This window comes from Python bivittatus, unplaced genomic scaffold (genome assembly GCF_059951505.1).
Source record: "Python bivittatus isolate LINGU-HERP-01145 unplaced genomic scaffold, Pbiv_v1 ctg000080_np1212, whole genome shotgun sequence".
NCBI classification, from domain to species: domain Eukaryota; kingdom Metazoa; phylum Chordata; class Lepidosauria; order Squamata; family Pythonidae; genus Python; species Python bivittatus.
This window is the reverse complement of record NW_028277035.1, coordinates 53,852,284-53,861,271: the sequence shown is the minus strand read 5'-3', so window position 1 is coordinate 53,861,271 and position 8,988 is coordinate 53,852,284. Positions and strand designations below refer to the sequence as shown.

The 8,988-nt window shown below is 40.2% G+C and overlaps 1 pseudogene; it reads right to left on the bottom strand.

The window, feature by feature from the left end:
• Positions 1 to 5,875: 5,875 nt before the first annotated feature.
• On the bottom strand, positions 5,876 to 5,974 carry LOC148216705 (U6 spliceosomal RNA; annotated as a pseudogene).
• Between the last annotated feature and the right edge of the window lie 3,014 nt (positions 5,975 to 8,988).

The window sequence follows — 8,988 nt, the reverse complement described above, 5'->3', positions numbered from 1 at the left end:
GCCAAACAGTGACTGAAAGCAGACCCTGGGCCAAATTGTATGGTTCGATCCATTATTCTGCCCATTACGCATTGCTAATGGGGACTCGATGGTACCAGTTGATTCTCTTTTGTCACTGTAAGGCTGCCATCTTTTTCACAGGCTTCTGTAACACAGACTTTTACAAAACCAAATGAAAACAATTCTCCATTCCACGGACATGAGAGTCCACACGGAAACATGGGGGTGGGGTGGGGGGGAAGGGGAACAAGTGATGTGTGTTTCATGACCTCATGAGTGACACAAATTATATACTTCAGTTATAACATCATCCAAAATAATACAGGCACGCAGTTTGCATCATGATGTGTGCAATGGCATTTTAACATCACTGTGACTTTCACTGGATGCCTATGATCAAACATATGAAAAAATCAGAGTTCTCTTCCCTGTTTTTAACATAAGTTCTTCTGTAACCAAAGCAGTTGCTTTCAACAGGCTCAAGGAAACAAAACAAATCTGCAGAACTACAAAAAGAAGAAAAAGTATTAAACACAAGAGGGAAGGAAAAACAAAATTAAATCATGCAGTGAAGGCGGAGCACTGGATTCAGAATGCTAACTGTCCTCGGCATTTTAAGCAGAAAACCAGGAAGGAGACGGATGGAACGGAGTATATCCAACTGGAGCGCTCCATGTTGCAGCATTTCATTAGCAACCACAATGACTCTTATATTGGATTCTTGCAGCCCAGATACTGTAGTCCTAATTAAGTTGTCATATGGTGCCTTGGTTTGGGGTTGTTATGTAAGCACACCAGTTGTGTTTTATTAGCCCAGGTTTAGGGCTTTGCCGAAAGCTTTACCCATAAAGGGGCTCAGTTGACTCCATCTTTGCTTGTTAAAGACTTGTGTAGTTAAAATATGGAATTATTATCTATCAGAATTAGAACTGTCTTTAATTTTCATGTAAAATATGGACAGTTTTTTATACATCTTTGAAAAAAAGAAAAGAAAAAAACCCTGAGCAATAGATATGCTTGAGCAACGCAACAGCCAGCTGTTGAAGATTGGGCTGTGGGATTGGGGGAGTTACTTCACTCAGTGATAATGTGGTGAAATTAAGGTAAACAAATTCATTTTGAGTCACAAAGGATATATTCAGGGGTTTCTATTGGCTACCTCGTTGCCATAGTAACAGCTGAAATCTATTAGTACTGGTCTTTTTTCTTCCAATCTCAAGTTAAATAAAGACTTTGCTAATATGAAATTACTTCAAAACACATTACTACTAATAGGGACTATTTATCCACCATACTAATTAACAGGTGACTTTTGTTGAAGTATATTAAATAAATAACAACAACAAAAAACATTATTTTTCCTCCCGAAAGAAACAGAACACTGGAGAAAAGCTATAATTAATTGTTCCTTTATAGATGCAATCTGAAATGTACTTACTAGGGAATAAAACTCATTGACCTTGACATAGAACTGAGCTTTTTCATATGTACATATATGGTCATCATGTTGTTTGTTTGGGGACAGCAATATTATGCAAGGTGGAGAAAATATGTAAGCAAAAGAAAATAAAGACATAACATAAAAGAAAAGGAAATATAGCTAAATTTGGTTGACACCATCATTCAGTATACCTCGTCATACCTGTCTCTTTTTGCTTGTGCCAGGACTATACAGTTCTTCATACACTGCCTTTCATCTTTTACATTTCTTACCTCTTTCTCTTCTCAGCTCCATGCAACCATAACTTTCCCTTCCTCTTGACCTATTCACTCTTCCCCCAAGTAATTGTTTGACAGTTCTACTTTCATTCATTCTCTTTATATGACCAAAACACCTCAACTTACTTCTTTCGTACCTGGACACCCATTTTTGTATTAAACCCACATTTATTAAGCACCTATTCATTCCTGACCTTACATTTTCTTCTTCTATTGCACACACTTCTTAAATACCCCATTCCAACTGCTTTCAAGTTACTTTTATGCTTCTTCTGGCATTTTCAATCTTCATTTCCATATAACAAAGTCACCAGAAACACATTCACAGCATTTTTGTTTCTTTTGATACACATTTCTTCATAACAGACCCACTACTTTTCTAACATTTGTTCATGCATTTTTCTATTTTTAGTAAAAGTACTATAAAGTTATAAGAATTCCTCTACTTGCTCTTGTTTCCCACCATATATACAGATAGTCCTCATTTAGCGACCACAATTGGGACCAGCAACTGGGTTGTTAAGCAAAGCAGTTGCTAAGTGAAACCGCAACTGTGCTTATGAACTTACTTCAGCTTTCCTCTGCTTTACAGATCTGCGAAGGTTGTAAATGCGAGGATTGGATATAAAGTTATTTTTCATCACTGTCATAACTGCAAACAGTTGCTAAACAAAGTGGTCACTAAATGAGGACTACCTATTTATTTATTTATTTATTTATTTATTTATTGAATTTATATAGCTGCCCATCTCACTCGCATGTGACTCTGGGCAGCATACACTATTAAAACAAAAACTAAGCAATGGGCATAATTTATCCATTAAAACTAATTAAAACCAATTTTAAAAGTTTAATAACAAAAAGACAGGTAAGAATACAATCTAAACTTACACCAGTCATTTAACAGGCTCCACGCTTCCATGGGATCCCTAAAACTGTATTTTTTAGTTTTCTTTTCAAATCAATCATCCTTGGTTTTTGATAACATTAATTTTCAGATGCATATGCCTCCTTGCATCATACAGACCTTCCAACATTTGCTGGAAATTATCCAGGTTCTTAGTCAACATGACATTGCCTGCTTTCTCTGAATCAATAAACTCACTCTTTCGTGGTCATAGAGCTTCCTCAGTGGCATGGAAAACAGAAATTAAGCCTGCACATTCCCTGCCTGTCATTAAGCTCCAGAACACTTGCCAAATTTTCCTCTAGTCATCTCTTGCACCTTTTCAATCAGAATTTTGCCAAACATCTTCCCAGGCACCCTTAACAAACAAATCCCATTGTAGATTTTCCATTCGCTCTTGCTATCTTTCCCTTTGAATAGGGAAACAATAACATAGGCACAGGTGCAGTATTCAGCTACATATATTAAACAATTCACACAGCCTACATTTTTAATTTATCATTTCACCAGATTCCTCATTTACACCTGTACATTCCTCATCTTACCATTTTTCACTATTTTCTCAGCATTTATGTCATTGTCATTGCCATCTTTGTAAGGCCATGTATGTGGTCTGCTTTTGATATCAGGCTCAACAAAGCTGTTAATTGGTGACACAAGTCCATGCGTGGATTTCTCTGCTAGTACAGCCAATGCAGTTAAAAGGGATAGCTGTGAAGAACATGGTTTCTGAGTGGTGCTGAATGGAGGAGCACTGCCTCAAACAGACCCTGTGCGCAATCTGGGGGTCCTTCTGGACTCACAACTCCTGCCAGATGAGCAGGTGGCAGTCATTGCTAGGAGGGCCTTTGTGCAACTTAAGGTTGTGGGACACTTGTGCCCGTTCCTGGATTGGGAAGCTCTACTCTTAGTCACTTATGCCCTGGTCACCTCCTGAACAGAGTACTATAATGTGCTCCACATAGGGCTGTCCTCGAGGAATATCTGGAAGCTGCACCTGGTGCAAAATGCGGTGGTGTGGGCAGTTATGTGCACACCTGGATCAGGTTGGAATTGGTTGCTACTTTGCTTCCAGGTTCACTTCAAGGTGCTAGTAGTGACCTAGAAAGCCCTATGTGGCATGGAGCTAGGCTATTTGAGGAACTGCCTCTCCCCAATCACATCTACCCATCCCATCAGGTCTGGCAGAAGGAGCATGTTACATGTCCCATCCATTAAGGAATGTCATCTGATGACACCCAGGAGGAAAGCCTGTTCTGTCACGGTGCCTGCCCTTTGGAACCTCATCCCCCTGGAGATCAGATTAGCTCTGACCTTGTTGGCCTTTTGGAAGGCCTAGAAGTGTTGGCTTTGCCATCATACCTGGGGATCCAGAGGAGGTATGGCACCTCAAAAGGGTTACGCTCTTTGGGAGATATGGTTTGCACTTTCCAGCAGATTATGTTTTACTTGTTTTAATTTGTTTTGAATGGTTTTCATTGTGATTGTTTTGCTTATTTGTTTTTTGTTATTTTAACCGAGTCACGTATGTGAGTCATGTATGTGAGATGGTCAGCTATATAAATTGAAGAAATAATTAAATGAAATAGCTGTGAAGAGCTTGTTTTCTGAGTATATAATGAGTTCACTCCAGTTCAGTGTCTGCTTCTTAAGAAACCCCCCCTAGATGTTGGAATTTTAAGCACACATAACTAGAAGTGTCCCCCTGTGGAACATATTTGGATTTACATGGGCCAAAGAAAGCATAGGATTGGTCAGTGATGGAACTGCCTTCTAATGAAGCAACTGCTTTGTCTCATACCTTGTTCAGGAGATAATAAATTCATAATCAAGTTCTACTTGACACATCACAAAAGAAATATGTTGTTTCTATGTAGAAAAACATCTGACTTTCCCCCAAAGATAATCCCATGTGATGATTACACCCCCTTGCATCTGCTTGCATGCGTATCTATTAGGTGCTTGTATAGACATGTACATTCAGTTATCATTAATCCTGCACATTTTATTTGGGACCTGAAATATCCCATAGTGACAGTCTTTCCCGCTGAAGGATCATTATAAAGATGGCCCCGAACAGAAGCCATTGCAGTATCTTCATGTGCAAGCCAACAGGTGCTTCAGTGAATGTGACTCAATGCTATAATGCTAAGGGCTGCTTCAGGGGTTTCCTTAAGCACAGCCAAAAAGACAGCTTTGCCAGCAGTGAAAGCCTTTGTACAAGAGAAGAAGCAGTTCACTACAATTTGGAGGAAAGTATATCTATTGATAATGAATACCGAGACAATTCTGGCTGCCTTGCTGATTGTCTGCTTATGGCTTTGAACTCTGCCTTATCGTTCAAAGTGCATTGGGGGGTTCAGGCATCTACCCACTTCCACCCCCCACCACATTTTCAGTGGGAAAGGAAATTCTTGCTCTTACACAAACTGGTTAATACTGAGAGAGGGAAGGGGGGAAAAAGATCACAGCGCAACTCGAAAAGCTGTCAATTTGGTCAGCTTCCAAGCCGTGGCAGCTGCAACCAGCGATTAGTTTTATGTGGTGTCAGTTGCATTTTTATCCATTCCGACTGTGCTTGTTTTCCTTTGCTTTGTTTTTTCCAGTTTTAGTGGCTAGTGCAGAGGCAGATGTGGGCAATTTGGATCAATGTTCATAGGATGTTTGCTGAAAAGGGTGAAAGTGTGGCTGACCTCCAAAATATGACACCTCCTGTACCATTTCAGGCTCTTTCTTTAGGGGATAAAATGCTTTCCCCACTTTAAATCATCTCAGTGTAGGAGAATCATCGTTACTACTTTCCACTCACGTATCTGGCACTTGGAGGGACAACTAGAGCATATAATTGGAAACCGGCTGTCGTTCAGTTAATTAAACCAGCTTACACACAGAATCGAGGGAAATGTTAGGGCTATCAGGTCTGGGCTGTAAAAATGGAGACGGTCACTAGACTGCAGCAAAGACCTTGAGATTTCTGTACCTCTTTGCTGACCTCTACTGGTGTTTAATTTTTGCACTCCAAATACTTTAGCTTTGGAGCCCAAATGTTGACACTGTTAAGTCCACGTGCTAAGACAATAGCTGGATTTCCTCAACACTCTGAACCCCATTTAATCCAGTGTAGTAGGCCATGCAAGTAACCCTGTAAGAAATCAAACATAAATGTTCAGCGAAGTGCTCCAAAGTTCAGTTTAGTCACTATGGCAAGCTTGTTAGCTGGCAGGATGGAAATGTGGAAAGCAAAGTGGGAAAAGAAATATCCCAGATTTGTGTGTCATCTCTGCTCAGGCACCATGCTTATTTTCTCTTTATTGTCCCACTTTTCATCTAGCTAGAGCCAAGGCAAAGTGAATGAGAGCTGAATTCCAATAATCCCTCCTCAGTATTGGCAATAGTTGATCATTATAAACTTTTGTTGTTTTGGCACATTAAAAAGGCTGAAGAGCAATGAAGTTGTCGCTTAACCAGTCAGGTTTGGCTAGACAACATTTAATTAAAGCAAAAATAAAAAAACAGTGATCAACAAAACAATGAAAATCAAAAATGGCATAAAAAGGAACCATCCGCTCCCAGCAAAAGACAGAAACATCCAGGAGCAAGTATTAAAAAAGAAAACAATAAATAATTAGAGAGAGAGAGAGAGAGAGAGAGTATATCAAGTTTTAAGAAAAAGTACATTTAAAATACCCATATTTATTAGTTCTCTCCCAAAAGCTATTTGGATAGGTGCTGGCACTCTGTTAGGAATTCTTGTGTTTTTACATGTTTTTTTTTTTGATAAATGCTGTTTCCCACATTTTTAATATCATTGATCCAAAGAAAGATGCCTTTAATCAATATTCTATAACATTCTTCTGTTTCAAGTCTCTCTCGAGATTTTTTTTTTAATTATGGGAGGAACACTTTGAACTTGATGAGTCACCCTAGACCTCTTTATGGTGTAAAACTCCCTTCAAATGTGTTTTAAAAAGTCTTCACAGTCTTTCTTGATTGAGAAATCAAACCGGCAAATGTTAACCTCTGGTGGCAATAGAGGTTGTTTGTTTACTCATTTTGATGAAAAGGTTTTGAGGAATGTGTGAAAAAATGCACAACAATCTTTGATAACTAATTCTTTTCCTTCTTTCTTTGTGCTTTCAATTTAATTTTGACTCTAGGACAGGTCCCTGCAGTTTTCTTGGCAAGATTTTTGCATGTCCTTCCTCCTAGGGCTCACAGAGAGTGACTGACCCAAAATCACTAAGCTGGCTTTGTGCCCAGGTAGGACCAGAACTCAGGATCTCTAGCCTGGTTTTTTTACCCCCTACAGCAAACTGGCTCTCAACTAATTCTAGGGTAGCCTTATTGTCCGCTTCCTCCAGAATTTCTAAAATAGTGCAAACAACAAAATAATTTAATTTTCACTTTAAGTTGCAAGATGCATTAACTTACTAAGTAACCAAGCTGAGTTTACTAACTTACTAGGTAACCAAGCTGAGAATGCATGTATGGATAATGCCTTTGGTTGAGCAATGTGCCTTCAGTGATACTATTAAACCAGTGTGACTATATGACTGCTTACTGTTGTAAGAGAAAGACCTGATAAACTAAGATGAGAAAGAAGGCTATACTATTGTTAGGAGCACCATGAATATTTTTTCTTCCTCTCTTCCTTAGCGAGCAATGTAGAGGAAAAGAGTTCTTTCTTTATTTTTGTTCATTTTGTGAAATAGCAGGCATGCTGCTCAATAAGGCACCTGCTCAGAGGATTTAGTTTGCCAGGAATACACATACTTTGGCTGAATACCATGGGAGTGATTGTAATGTCAGAAAACGACAGACACGGGTTCGGTTGTCCAGTAGACAGAAGTTTTTATTGGGCACGTTTGCAAAGGTGGGTCCCTCCCGCAGCAATGGAGGAACCCCGAAGCAAGGTCTGACAGGTTTTTATACCCCCTATCTGTCCTCCCCCTCCTACGAGGGCTTGGCTCACAATCTCACCTTTTTTACCGCCCCGGAGCGCCGCTAATTAACCGCAAAACCGCAGACATTCCACTCAATCAGCGCAATACACATTCTAATCCCCACTTGACCCGACAGCCGCCTCCTGCCGTCCCTCTCCACTCTGGTGCGAGTGTGCCTTCTGCCCATCCTCCCTCCTGCCGTCCCCCCAAGGCTGCCCCATGGTGCACAGCGCTCTCCCCTAGCAAACATGGTTCGTTTGAGGCCCTCACTTCTCCCTGCCTTCTCACAGTAATAATAGAACGACAGGAAGACAGGAAGGAAGGAAGGAAGGAAGGAAGGAAGGAAGGAAGGAAGGAAGGAAGGAAGGAAGGAAGGAAGGAAGGAAGGAAGGAAGGAAGGAAGGAAACACTTCCCACAGTATCTGGTAAGTTCAGTGGGGAGGAGAATTGGAATGAGAGCCATGAAGCGAACAGAGCTGAAGAAGAGAAGAGAGCTGAGCCAGGCTGTCTAGACACAGTTGGATCACAGTATGGAGGAGTAGGGCAAAATAACACAAAGTCCAAAGTTTCAGACATCTAGTGGTACCACTCTTTATGTTCCTGAGATCCTTAATCTAGAGTTTATTGTTATGCCCAAAATATATTGGTTTATTCTCCCCAATCTTCAAACAGGATGAAATGAATATTAGATGTTGTTTAGTAGAGTTGTGCAAAACTTCCAAGGGATTTGATGAAGGTTCTCTTGAATCAGCCATTGAATCAGAGTCATGAATCAAGGGAGAGATTGGCTTTGAAGCAGTGAATCAGATCTGATGGATGCATGACTTTTCTGTTGCATATGGAATTGTTGCAAGCAATCTCTGATGCTGCAAGTTCATATATGGAGAATGCAAAGAGGATGAGGGCTGTCTGACATTGTGAAGAGTAGCTGCATTTTATCATCTTGTTAAACTCTCTATCTACTGGATCTCTTCTAGAATGGCAAGGCCAACACTGCTTTGGGCTTCAGTTCTCATCCTTAAGTTTGCTGTCTTATGTGCTAATGAAATGATAGATTTCCATTCTGACTCTATCAATACCTTTGTGAGTTCAGCTCAGCTCATAGTCAAACTGAATGTGGACTCAAGCCTAAAATTGTTCTTACTTTTCATAGAATTATAGAGTTGGAAAGGTCTGAGGGTCATCTAGTCCAGCACCACTGATTCTTCATAAATGAAGCAGGGTTAAAATTCTTGACAATGTCTGAATGGGTACAAATGTAGACCCATTCTTAACCTTAGACCAGTGTTGTCCAAACTTGGCCACTTTAAGATGAATTCAACTCCCAGAATTCCCCAGCCAGCATGAAGTCCACTCATCTTAAAGTGGCCAAGTTTGGACAACACTGCCTTAAACCATGTCTCCTAAGCACAATCATGC